We start from the raw sequence: 13,780 nt of genomic DNA, 5'->3' as shown, positions 1-13,780 counted from the left end.
CACAAGTCATTCTGAAGATGTGGTCAGAGATCAGAATTGGTGCACATGTTCCAGGGTGTTTCCCATATATGGTTGGTTGTACCGATGTGCTCGGCATGTGCGAGCAGACGTAACAGTCTTTCTCTGTGGTTCTGTTAAACACGTATCTGTATCAGACATTTTTCATCCAAGGATGGATGTGGTCTTGTGTCACGTCCGGTAGATGTGAGTTGTCATGTCTCTTATCTCGGCTCGTGTATGGGATTCTGCCGTCTTCCAGGTCAGATAGTCTGATGAATAGAGCCGTTGCCAGTAGTAAGACGCCAGTCATCACCTGAGAACACTTCATGCTTGAGGTTGGCCACACCCAAATGTATCAGTGAGCCTAAAGTTGGTCAGTGGCTGGAGAGAATGAGAGTGCGAGCTGAGCTCAATCAGCACTCCTCCCTCACCACTGGACTCACTGACACCTGGTGAAACACCCCTTTACACTTCTGTGAATCTCTGGTGGTCTGGGCTTCAAGCTCTACTTTCTTGCAGTGGCTCTGATGAATCCAAGATGGTCTCTCTGCTATTTTACAGGCTGTGGGTGTGGTCAATAACACTTGGTATGGGCCCTCCCAGGGTGGCTGTGGCTACAATGTAGCTTGCCATCACCAGTGTGTGAATGTGTGGTTGTGTAAAGTGCTTTGGGGTCCTTAGGGACTAGAAAAGCGCTATACAAATACAGGCCATTTACCAAACCATATTAATGATGGTAAATGGCCTGCATTTGTATAGCGCTTTTCTAGTCCATAGGACCCCAAAGCGCTTTACACTACATTCAGTCATTCACCCATTCACACACACATTCACACACTGGCGATAGCAAGCTACATTGTAGCCACAGCTGCCCTGGGGCGCACTGACAGAGGCGAGGCTGCCGGACGCAGGCGCCACCGGGCCCTCTGACCACCACCAGTAGGCAAAGACGGGGTTAGTATCTTGCCAAAGGACATTTGGCATGCAGCCAGGATGCAGCCTGGGATCGAACCACCGACCTTCTGATTAGTGGCTGACCTGCTCTGCCACCTGAGCTACAGCCACCACCCCATGATGATAGGAAGGCCCCAACCCCGCCTTCCTAATGTGGGAGCCAACCAATAGGACCACTCACTCCATAACTGCGACTAGTAAGGGCACGATCATCACCACCTAACAAGGTACCAGTGGTATGAAACACACACTTGTTGTATTCCACTTGTATGCACAATCATAGTTGGTCACAGGCTGAACTGATATCCACAGGTAGTACGTGGCAGTCGGGTGAACAGGTCGCCGGTGGCAGGAAACTAAGTCAGTGCGTCAGAGGGGGGAAAGCCGAGATTCAGTTTGTTAGGATGGGGGACAGTGCGTTTGGAGGATGGGTGCAAGACTGAGTGTCCCGGAGCAAAATTCAGTGTTTGGATTGTTTTCTGGGTCTCCCATCCTCCTCTTCATCATTCTCTTCCACTCTTGGCTCCATCATCATCACTGTCGTTGTCGTCAGTGTCAGTGTGATTGGCGTCACTGTCAGGACCACTCTCAGGGACACTTTCGTTGTCACTCTCATCCTCCTCATCATCCCAGTACCACCTCATTTCTTCAGCAATGGGATCTTCTGCTTGCTGGGCCGGGTGTATTTCAATTTCTCCTGCTGGGATTTCTTCTCTGTTATTGACCCAGGGTCCTTCAACTTGAGGTGGATTTATTTCTGTGCCTGCCTTGAACTCTTCAGGTACAGTCGGTTCCCCAGATTGAGTCATGTGGTCTGACTGTTGAAGTTGAGCATTTCTTCTTGGATGAGGATGGTGATGTTGATGTGCACTTTACACAAGTCATTCTGAAGATGTGGTCAGAGATCAGAATTGGTGCACATGTTCCAGGGTGTTTCCCATATATGGTTGGTTGTACCGATGTGCTCGGCATGTGCGAGCAGACGTAACAGTCTTTCTCTGTGGTTCTGTTAAACACGTATCTGTATCAGGCATTTTTCATCCAAGGATGGATGTGGTCTTGTGTCACGTCCGGTAGATGTGAGTTGTCATGTCTCTTATCTCGGCTCGTGTATGGGATTCTGCCGTCTTCCAGGTCAGATAGTCTGATGAATAGAGCCGTTGCCAGTAGTAAGACGCCAGTCATCACCTGAGAACACTTCATGCTTGAGGTTGGCCACACCCAAATGTATCAGTGAGCCTAAAGTTGGTCAGTGGCTGGAGAGAATGAGAGTGCGAGCTGAGCTCAATCAGCACTCCTCCCTCGCCACTGGACTCACTGACACCTGGTGAAACACCCCTTTACACTTCTGTGAATCTCTGGTGGTCTGGGCTTCAAGCTCTACTTTCTTGCAGTGGCTCTGATGAATCCAAGATGGTCTCTCTGCTATTTTACAGGCTGTGGGTGTGGTCAATAACACTTGGTATGGGCCCTCCCAGGGTGGCTGTGGCTACAATGTAGCTTGCCATCACCAGTGTGTGAATGTGTGTGTGAATGGTTGTGTAAAGTGCTTTGGGGTCCTTAGGGACTAGAAAAGCGCTATACAAATACAGGCCATTTACCAAACCATATTAATGATGGTAAATGGTAAATGGCCTGCATTTGTATAGCGCTTTTCTAGTCCATAGGACCCCAAAGCGCTTTACACTACATTCAGTCATTCACCCATTCACACACACATTCACACACTGGCGATAGCAAGCTACATTGTAGCCACAGCTGCCCTGGGGCGCACTGACAGAGGCGAGGCTGCCGGACACAGGCGCCACCGGGCCCTCTGACCACCACCAGTAGGCAAACACGGGGTTAGTATCTTGCCAAAGGACATTTGGCATGCAGCCAGGATGCAGCCTGGGATCGAACCACCGACCTTCTGATTAGTGGCTGACCTGCTCTGCCACCTGAGCTACAGCCACCCCATGATGATAGGAAGGCCCCAACCCCGCCTTCCCAATGTGGGAGCCAACCAATAGGACCACTCACTCCATAACTGCGACTAGTAAGGGCACGATCATCACCACCTAACAAGGTACCAGTGGTATGAAACACACACTTGTTGTATTCCACTTGTATGCACAATCATAGTGGGTCACAGGCTGAACAGATATCCACAGGTAGTACGTGGCAGTAAGGTGAACAGGTCGCCGGTGGCAGGAAACTAAGTCAGTGCGTCAGAGGGGGGAAAGCCGAGATTCAGTTTGTTAGGATGGGGGACAGTGCGTTTGGAGGATGGGTGCAAGACTGAGTGTCCCGGAGCAAAATTCAGTGTTTGGATTGTTTTCTGGGTCTCCCATCCTCCTCTTCATCATTCTCTTCCACTCTTGGCTCCATCATCATCACTGTCCTTGTCGTCAGTGTCAGTGTGATTGGCGTCACTGTCAGGACCACTCTCAGGGACACTTTCGTTGTCACTCTCATCCTCCTCATCATCCCAGTACCACCTCATTTCTTCAGCAATGGGATCTTCTGCTTGCTGGGCCGGGTGTATTTCAATTTCTCCTGCTGGGATTTCTTCTCTGTTATTGACCCAGGGTCCTTCAACTTGAGGTGGATTTATTTCTGTGCCTGCCTTGAACTCTTCAGGTACAGTCGGTTCCCCAGATTGAGTCATGTGGTCTGACTGTTGAAGTTGAGCATTTCTTCTTGGATGAGGATGTTGATGTTGATGTGCACTTTACACAAGTCATTCTGAAGATGTGGTCAGAGATCAGAATTGGTGCACATGTTCCAGGGTGTTTCCCATATATGGTTGGTTGTACCGATGTGCTCGGCATGTGTGAGCAGACGTAACAGTCTTTCTCTGTGGTTCTGTTAAACACGTATCTGTATCAGGCATTTTTCATCCAAGGATGGATGTGGTCTTGTGTCACGTCCGGTAGATGTGAGTTGTCATGTCTCTTATCTCGGTTCGTGTATGGGATTCTGCCGTCTTCCAGGTCAGATAGTCTGATGAATAGAGCCATTGCCAGTAGTAAGACGCCAGTCATCACCTGAGAACACTTCATGCTTGAGGTTGGCCACACCCAAATGTATCAGTGAGCCTAAAGTTGGTCAGTGGCTGGAGAGAATGAGAGTGCGAGCTGAGCTCAATCAGCACTCCTCCCTCGCCACTGGACTCACTGACACCTGGTGAAACACCCCTTTACACTTCTGTGAATCTCTGGTGGTCTGGGCTTCAAGCTCTACTTTCTTGCAGTGGCTCTGATGAATCCAAGATGGTCTCTCTGCTATTTTACAGGCTGTGGGTGTGGTCAATAACACTTGGTATGGGCCCTCCCAGGGTGGCTGTGGCTACAATGTAGCTTGCCATCACCAGGTGTGTGAATGTGTGTGTGAATGGGTGGATGACTGGTTGTGTAAAGCGCTTTGGGGTCCTTAGGGACTAGAAAACGCTATACAAATACAGGCCATTTACCAAACCATATTAATGATGATAGGAAGGCCCCAACCCCGCCTTCCTAATGTGGGAGCCAACCAATAGGACCACTCACTCCATAACTGCAACTAGTAAGGGCACGATCATCACCACCTAACAAGGTACCAGTGGTATGAAACACACACTTGTTGTATTCCACTTGTATGCACAATCATAGTGGGTCACAGGCTGAACTGATATCCACAGGTAGTACGTGGCAGTCGGGTGAACAGGTCGCCGGTGGCAGGAAACTAAGTCAGTGCGTCAGAGGGGGGAAAGCCGAGATTCAGTTTGTTAGGATGGGGGACAGTGCGTTTGGAGGATGGGTGCAAGACTGAGTGTCCCGGAGCAAAATTCAGTGTTTGGATTGTTTTCTGGGTCTCCCATCCTCCTCTTCATCATTCTCTTCCACTCTTGGCTCCATCATCATCACTGTCGTTGTCGTCAGTGTCAGTGTGATTGGCGTCACTGTCAGGACCACTCTCAGGGACACTTTCGTTGTCACTCTCATCCTCCTCATCATCCCAGTACCACCTCATTTCTTCAGCAATGGGATCTTCTGCTTGCTGGGCCGGGTGTATTTCAATTTCTCCTGCTGGGATTTCTTCTCTGTTATTGACCCAGGGTCCTTCAACTTGAGGTGGATTTATTTCTGTGCCTGCCTTGAACTCTTCAGGTACAGTCGGTTCCCCAGATTGAGTCATGTGGTCTGACTGTTGAAGTTGAGCATTTCTTCTTGGATGAGGATGGTGATGTTGATGTGCACTTTACACAAGTCATTCTGAAGATGTGGTCAGAGATCAGAATTGGTGCACATGTTCCAGGGTGTTTCCCATATATGGTTGGTTGTACCGATGTGCTTGGCATGTGCGAGCAGACGTAACAGTCTTTCTCTGTGGTTCTGTTAAACACGTATCTGTATCAGGCATTTTTCATCCAAGGATGGATGTGGTCTTGTGTCACGTCCGGTAGATGTGAGTTGTCATGTCTCTTATCTCGGCTCGTGTATGGGATTCTGCCGTCTTCCAGGTCAGATAGTCTGATGAATAGAGCCGTTGCCAGTAGTAAGACGCCAGTCATCACCTGAGAACACTTCATGCTTGAGGTTGGCCACACCCAAATGTATCAGTGAGCCTAAAGTTGGTCAGTGGCTGGAGAGAATGAGAGTGCGAGCTGAGCTCAATCAGCACTCCTCCCTCGCCACTGGACTCACTGACACCTGGTGAAACACCCCTTTACACTTCTGTGAATCTCTGGTGGTCTGGGCTTCAAGCTCTACTTTCTTGCAGTGGCTCTGATGAATCCAAGATGGTCTCTCTGCTATTTTACAGGCTGTGGGTGTGGTCAATAACACTTGGTATGGGCCCTCCCAGGGTGACTGTGGCTACAATGTAGCTTGCCATCACCAGTGTGTGAATGTGTGTGTGAATGGGTGGATGACTGGTTGTGTAAAGTGCTTTGGGGTCCTTAGGGACTAGAAAAGCGCTATACAAATACAGGCCATTTACCAAACCATATTAATGATGATAGGAAGGCCCCAACCCCGCCTTCCTAATGTGGGAGCCAACCAATAGGACCACTCACTCCATAACTGCGACTAGTAAGGGCACGATCATCACCACCTAACAAGGTACCAGTGGTATGAAACACACACTTGTTGTATTCCACTTGTATGCACAATCATAGTGGGTCACAGGCTGAACAGATATCCACAGGTAGTACGTGGCAGTCAGGTGAACAGGTCGCCGGTGGCAGGAAACTAAGTCAGTGCGTCAGAGGGGGGAAAGCCGAGATTCAGTTTGTTAGGATGGGGGACAGTGCATTTGGAGGATGGGTGCAAGACTGAGTGTCCCGGAGCAAAATTCAGTGTTTGGATTGTTTTCTGGGTCTCTTCATCATTCTCTTCCACTCTTGGCTCCATCATCATCACTGTCGTTGTCATCAGTGTCACTGTGATTGGTGTCACTGTCAGGACCACTCTCAGGGTCACTGTTGCTCTCAGCCTCCTCATCATCCCAGAACCACCTCATTTCTTCAGCTATGGGATCTTCTGCTTGCTGGGCCGGGTGTATTTCAATTTCTCCTGCTGGGATCTCTGCTCTGTTATTTACCCAGGGTCCTTCTACTTGAGGTGGATTTATTTCTGTGCCAGCTGCTGGAACAGCAGCCTCTTTCTCCTCTTCCTCATCAGCCTCTTCCTCATCCTTCTGAGGATTGTCCTCCTCAACATCATGTTGTTGCTGTTGATTAATAACTTGGCCCAGAACACGGAGAATTTCTTAAGTTAAGAGGCCGCGCAGCAGACCAATTTGAAGCCAGTGGACCATCGGGTGAATTGCTTCAAAATCTTCACTGTACTTGTACTCTGGATATTGTTCCATTTCATTTACTAAAAGATGTTATGACACTGTGGGTATGAGTTTGCTGTCTATTGTCCATAGCAGTCTTCAGTCTGGGTGTGTCCCTGCTGACTTTAAACATGCTGTGGTGGAACCTATTCTACAGCTCCAGACCTTTCTAGATAAAAATGGCATTAGTGAAGTATTTCAGTCTGGTTTTAAAGCCCACCACTGTACTGAAACTGCTTTTTAAAAAGGTTTTAATGACCTTTTCACTTTTGCTGACTTGGGAGATTCTGCCATTTTAATACTATTAGACCTCAGTGCTGCCTTTGATACCGTAGATCATAGGATTCTTATCTCTCGGCTTGAACACTGTCGGAGTCAAAGGGACTGCATTGGAGTGGTTTAAATCTTATCTGTCCAACCAAAGCTTTTCTGTTAGACTGGGGGATACATAATCCTCAAAAACCTCACTCGCTTGTGGGGTCCCCTAGGGGTCCATTCTTGGCCCAGTTCTCTTTTCAATTTATATACTCCCTATGGGTTCAGTTTTTTAAAAACATGGCATCTCATTTCATTGTTATGCAGACGACTCACAGATTTAGCTGCCACTGAAACGTACATCTTTGAATCCTCTGTGTCACGGTTCTGGGTCAGTTTCTACCCAGTATTTTGAGTTTATTGTGTTTTGGTTTAATTTTGCATCAGGGTCTGTTTTCTTGTTCTCTTGTTGTGTTTATGATGATGATGATTATGATGTTTATTATTAGTTTCATGTTTCTGTTTAATTGTGTTTAGGATTTGTTCTTCGGTTGTGTCATTTTCTGTCTGTCTCTCAGTGTCAAGTCTGCGTCTTTGTGTGATGGTTTCTTGTTCCTGTTTTATTGTGAAGGTCTGCGTCTCATGTGAGTGTGTTCAGTTTTACCTCTTGTCTCGTCCCGTTGATTACTCCCAGCTGTGTCCCCCACCTGTGTGTAATCTCCCTGTGTTTCTCTGTGTGCATTTAAGTCGTGTCTTCTGTCTTTGTAGTTGCTGGTCCGTCTGTGTATCCACCATGTTTCATCCGTGTGTTCTCCCTGCTGTCCGTCGTCATTCTCCGCTGCTCATCCTCCTTCATGTTCATGTCCTGGTTTGTGTTCACTAGTTTAGTTGTTCTCAGTTTAGATAGCCTTCTGTTCCGTTTGCCTATTTTTGTGTTCAATAAACCACCTCACCTTCGCGAGTGCCTGCGACAGCATAGAGGATCGCACTGGCCACAACAGACTCATAGAAAATCGTCAGAAAATGCTGAGGATTTTCTATGAGTCTGTTGTGGCCAGTGCGATCCTCTATGCTGTTGCATGCTGGGGGAGCAGGCTGAGGGTCGCAGATGCCAACAGACTTAATAAACTGATCCGTAAGGCCAGCAATGTTGTGGGGATGGAGCTGGACTCCCTCAAGGTGGTGTCGGAGAGGCGGATGCTGTCCAAGATAAAGACAATGTTGGATAACACCTCCCACCCACTCCATGACATGTTGGTCAGTCACAGGAGCTCGTTCAGTGAGAGACTGAGATTACCGAAAAGCACCACTGAACGACACAGGAAATCATTCCTGCCTGTGGCCATCTCCCTGTACAACGCATCCACTTAACACACTGTTTGCTGCTACAGCTACACATGTTTCTTTTCCAACTATTTATTTATAAGTGACTTATGTATGTATGTATGTATATATATGTATATATTGTACTATTCTTAGTTAGCGTATTGTCTGTCTTGTCTTAATGTTGGTTTAAAATGGAGCACTGTAACAAAAAATAATTTCCCCCAGGGATCAATAAAGTATTCTGATTCTGATTCTGATGATTCTGATTGGATCCTCATTTATTATTTTATACGGCTCATCTCACTCGCCATGACACTCTGAAGGGTTTGCTAGATGTCCAGGAGCAAAATTCAGAGTTTGAGTTGTTTTCTAGGTGCCCCATCTTCTTCTTCGTCATCATCCTCCTCCCTTGGTCTCCTCCTTGAACCTCCTGGTACTGGGCTGGGGGGCAGTGGCACAGGGGCATCCTGAACATTGTCTCTGCCATCATCATCGTCATTCTCATCAGTGTCATTGTTATCATTGTTGTTGTTATCAGTGTCACTGTGGTCGCTGTCACTGTCAGGACCACTCTCAGGGTCACTTTCATTGTCGCTGTCATCCTCCTCATCATCCCAGAACCACCTCATTTCTTCAGGAATGGGATCTTCTGCTTGCTGGGCCGGGTGTATTTCAATTTCCAGAGGTGTGGACTCGAGTCACATGACTTGGACTCGAGTCAGACTCGAGTCATTAATTTTATGACTTTAGACTTGACTTGAAATAATGTTCTAAGACTTGTGACTTGACTTGGACTTTTACACCAATGACTTGGGACTTGAATTGGACTTGAACCGGTTTACTTGAAAAGACTTGATATTTTACCCCAAATATAAAATTTAACATGCATATTATATAGAGATTGAAAATGTGACGTCATTCACGGGTAGAACCGCAAAGGATTCTGGGAACTCGTGGCAAGCGGTACTAGCGCACGCAGGCTTTCAATTGAAACCAGTCACACAGCGATAAAAAGAAACACAAAAATGTCAAGAAGCTGTTGTGTTATTAACTGCAATAGCTGGTCGCATGACAGCCACGGGAAGCCGACGGGTAAAGAGATCGGTTGTTATCGGATTACGTCGTTGAAGAGAAATTGTTCAAGCCATGTTTCCGAAGTAACAAAGATGCGACTGGATTGCAGCCATTCAAAGACCAATTATAACGTCCCAGAACCCTCCAGCTCACAGGTTAGTCTGCTCCAAGCATTTCCACAAAGGTCAGTCTGCTGTTGTAGTTAATGCGTCATTTTTCTTAACATAATTGGTGATATAGGTTACAAGCAAGTCTGGCGCTGAACAGAAATTGTCGCGCTATGCTCCTTTGTTTATTGTGCATAAATAGTGAATTGTCGTGACAGAATATTGTGTTTCGCTTCTGTTATTATGGTACATTGACAAAAACATATACTTTTATTCACAGGGTAAAACAGTTGTTTTGTATCACTAATTGTCCAGTGCGATTACAGCATACAATATTATTGTCACTGCTACATTTCTGTGATGCTACCAGAAATTATTTCCACTGCTAATTAATTACCGTTGAGCTCAAAGGTCCTATTAATAAACGGTTAACGAATGTGTATTTATGACGACGATTTGTGAGACTGGTAAACTTATGATACGTACGATGGTCTTTCGTTCTACACGGTGCATTTCAAGGTCCTGCACCCATCTGTCGGTAAACTGTACCTGGGCTTGTTGCAGTGACCGGAAGTTACTAAACTTCATGAGTGTATGCACTCACTCCAAGAAGCGTATAATTATAAATATGCATATAAATATGCTACGATGAGATAGCTGACTTCATCTAACTAGCAAATGTTTTCCAGGCTACGTTGGTGATGCAGTTTTTTTTTAAATTATATTTTTTTAAAAATATCATTTATTTATGTATGATATTTTTGTCATGCGATTTTAAAGCCGGTCCTACAAGCGCATCCAAGAATAACATGCAGCTTATCTCAGAACTGTCGGTGAAAATTATTCTTGGAGCTAGGTTTAATTGAGCTGCATTTTAAAGAGGTGCAATTTCACAATTTGTGTATATTTTCTAAGTTCACTATTTTGTCATGTCTTGAGAAAAACACAGATTTTAAAATTACATGGTCTAACATTTACATTTAGCATATAACTGCAACATTATTTTTTCGTTTTTTTTTTTAAAGACTCGAAAGGACTTGAAATTCAAAGTTTCAGACTTGTGACTTGACTCGGACTTTTACACCAGTGACTTGAGACTCGACTCTGACTTGCCTGACATTACTTGAGACTTGACTTGAGACTTGAGGATAAAGACTTGAGACTTACTTGAGACTTGCAAAACAATGACTTGGTCCCACCTCTGTCAATTTCTCCTGCTGGGATTTCTTCTCTGTTATTGACCCAGGGTCCTTCAACTTGAGGTGGATTTATTTCTATCCCCGCTACTGGAACATCAGCCTGTTCCTCCTCTTCGTTATCAGCCTCTTGATCATTGTCCTAAACTCTGTCCTCCTCCTCATCATTTTGTTGCACTTGATGAATAACTTGGCCCAGAACACGGAGGTTTTCCTCAGTTAAGAGGCCGCTCAACACACCGTATTCAAGCCAGCGGACCATCGGCCGAATCGCTTCAAAATCCGGACGCTGTTGCAGTTCCAAAACCAGTTCATCGACTGGTACCCCTACAACAACAAACAGAGAAATATATTATTGTTATCATTCATATGATGAGAAAACTGTCCACAAATTCCAATTTATGCAAAATAACTACTTAGGGAACATACAAACATACGTCCACTACACTTATTACAGTGTGATTGCTCCTTCAAATAAAAAAGGCTTCATTCGATGAGCAGCAACGTGTAAATGTCCTCATGTCAGTTTTCCTCAGCCCTCACTCACTGTTGTAATGCACTATTAAATTCAATTATTAGGATTTTGTTATAATTAACTCATTCACTGCCATTGACGTCTATAGCCGTCAATTGCAGTGAATGAGTCAATGGGTTTAACTCATTCACTGCCAATGGCTGGCAGTGAATGAGTTAAGTGCAAAGTCTAAATCATTTTTATAAAGAGACATGTGTATTCCCAGTGCACCAGGAAATACACAGTACCACACGGATGTTTTCAGGGCTCAGAGCAGCCTCTGGGCTTGTGTGACTGAGGCCTTAAAACTTCAGAAACTTTCATGTGTAGAAACAAACTGTCAGATAATCCATGAGAAAAACTGCAAAGAGAGACCACACTCTTGTCACAACCCTGAAAACACGGGGGAAAGAATCACGAACGTGATATTTAGTTGTCTCTCTCATGCAGTAGTTTACAGCGGTCCCTCGTTTATCGCGGGAGTTATGTTCTAAGAATAACCCGCGACAGGTGAAATCAGAAGTAGCCAACTTTTTTTTTTTTTTTTTTTTTTTACAATTAAAAGATGTTTTAAGGCTGGAAAACCTCTCACTACACACTTTATACACTTTTCTCAGACAGGCACGAACATTTTCACACTTTTCTCTTTTGTTTAAACTCTCGAAGTTCAAACCTTCGTAGAAACATAAGTCCAGTATTATAGAATGAAACCAAAGGCACCCGCAGGAGCCTCTGACGGTGCAAAACGTTTCGTCGGCATTGCTGTGTTTGATGGGGAGAAAACTTACAACATACAGTACAGCACAGAGTCACACTGCTAGCGATTGAAGATGTGTGTAAATTCGACAAGCTAAACGCATTCTGTACTGTACAGCAGCGGTCCCCATCCTAAAACCAGTTTAATGTCACCTTTAAGGTGTGGCGGATAAATACAACAAAATAAAATGATACGACCAAGACAAAAACTGTGGTATTTTGTAAATATAATATATAATAATATCTAACTTTATTAGCAGCGTCCTCCTGAAATGCACCAACAACATTGAGAGTAACGTCCGATCCTCTCTGCGCCTTAATGCTCTCTGGTCGCTATGGTAACGCGTAAATAGTTATTTTAAAATAAGACAACTACACCAGGGGAAAAGACCCAGGAAAACCGATAAAAACCCTGAAAACCATAAATTTCACAGCCTCAACTCTCGCGGCCCGGTACCAAACGACTCACGGACCGGTACCGGCAAAGAGGAGAGCGCGCGAAAGCCCCCTGGTGGAGGATGGAGTCACTAACAATTGATCCCAGAAAGGCGATTAGTAATGGACTAATAAAATGACAACCATTAATGCAACATGAAAAAAATAATAACAATTTTCTTATCGTATTTACATCGTTTTTATGCTTATGGCACCTAATATGAATTAGTATTAACTGTATACACCTTTGCTTTGTTGTGAAACCCTATGAATAACAGCTGTATTGAGCTTTTTGATACTGCCTATGGGGAATAACAGTAGTCTTCCAAACTATCACACACTTACTTTGAATCGGTAGTCTGTCTCCTCTGTCCATTCTTCTGGGATGATACACAATCTGGAGGAAACTAAAGCAGTACAGCTCTCAAACTTTACGGACTCAAACTTATCCAGAGTTATGACACAGTCCTTAAAATGCTGTGAAATCTTTTAGCTCTTTAAAAACGCGGAGTAAATGTAGACTAATCGCCACTGAATGCTGCGAGGAACGCTGCCAACTGGTAACTGATATTTCTCCACCAACTATTCAAATATAATGACGATGAGATGAACGTTACAGGTTAACTCTTCGGTGACGTCATCGATTGAAGCTGCTCAACGTTCTGTTGGTGAAAAAACGTCACTTTGAAACTTTTACAGGTGAAGCATTTTTTTTACAGTTTTGAAGGTATTATAGTGACAGAAAGAGGCCACGAGATGGCGCCATTTTTCACGTAGTTGATACCGTTGGCTGTTTGGTTTCTGTTCACACCCCTCCACGAGTGTTTTGCATAAAGTATTCAGGCTCATGATTTCTGCTTCCTCTCTGGCTGAATTATATTATATTAAATTAAATTAAGGAAACTAGAGCGAGTCTTTCATCAGTAATTAGTTATTTTAAACACTTTTCTACCTAAAGTGCATTTTTGGTGCTTTACATGTTTGCTGAACTGCTTCATGGGCTAAAAACCTTCTGATTCGTTAGACGCTGACTCTGTTCTTCAAATAAAATCTAAACTTTTTCATTTGGCTTCCTGGATTGCCAAGTTTGAAAATAAAAGCATTCAACAGAGTGTCAAAATGTGTTGTGTAATTGTAGAAACACTGAACAAAAATATAAACCCATTACTCTCAAATCAGTCTAAATCTCTGTCAGTGAGCACTTCTCCTTTGCATCCCACCTCACAAGTGTGGCATATTAAGGTGCTGATTAGACAGCATGACTATTGCACAGGTGTGCCTTAGACTGCCCACAATAAATGGGCCTACAGGAGGGTGAGCCCATATAGCTTTTTTTAGGCTGCACTTGGCCAGGCCACATG

General features: G+C 44.9%; 1 long non-coding RNA gene across 1 annotated transcript; it reads right to left on the bottom strand.

Annotated features, from left to right (window-relative positions):
* Positions 1-9,639: 9,639 nt before the first annotated feature.
* On the bottom strand, positions 9,640-12,982 carry LOC146706200 (uncharacterized). The gene is made up of 2 exons (XR_014921464.1): positions 12,765-12,982; positions 9,640-11,041 (listed from the first exon to the last, which is right to left on the bottom strand). It is a non-coding gene; the product is annotated as an uncharacterized LOC146706200 (long non-coding RNA).
* Between the last annotated feature and the right edge of the window lie 798 nt (positions 12,983-13,780).

Source organism: Copadichromis virginalis, linkage group LG7 (genome assembly GCF_057382275.1).
Source record: "Copadichromis virginalis isolate Kocher_CV1m ecotype Utaka linkage group LG7, C_Virginalis_male_GT1.1, whole genome shotgun sequence".
Taxonomy (NCBI): Eukaryota; Metazoa; Chordata; class Actinopteri; order Cichliformes; family Cichlidae; genus Copadichromis; species Copadichromis virginalis.
The sequence above is the reverse complement of the archived record's forward strand: the minus strand, read 5'-3'. Positions and strand labels throughout refer to the sequence as shown.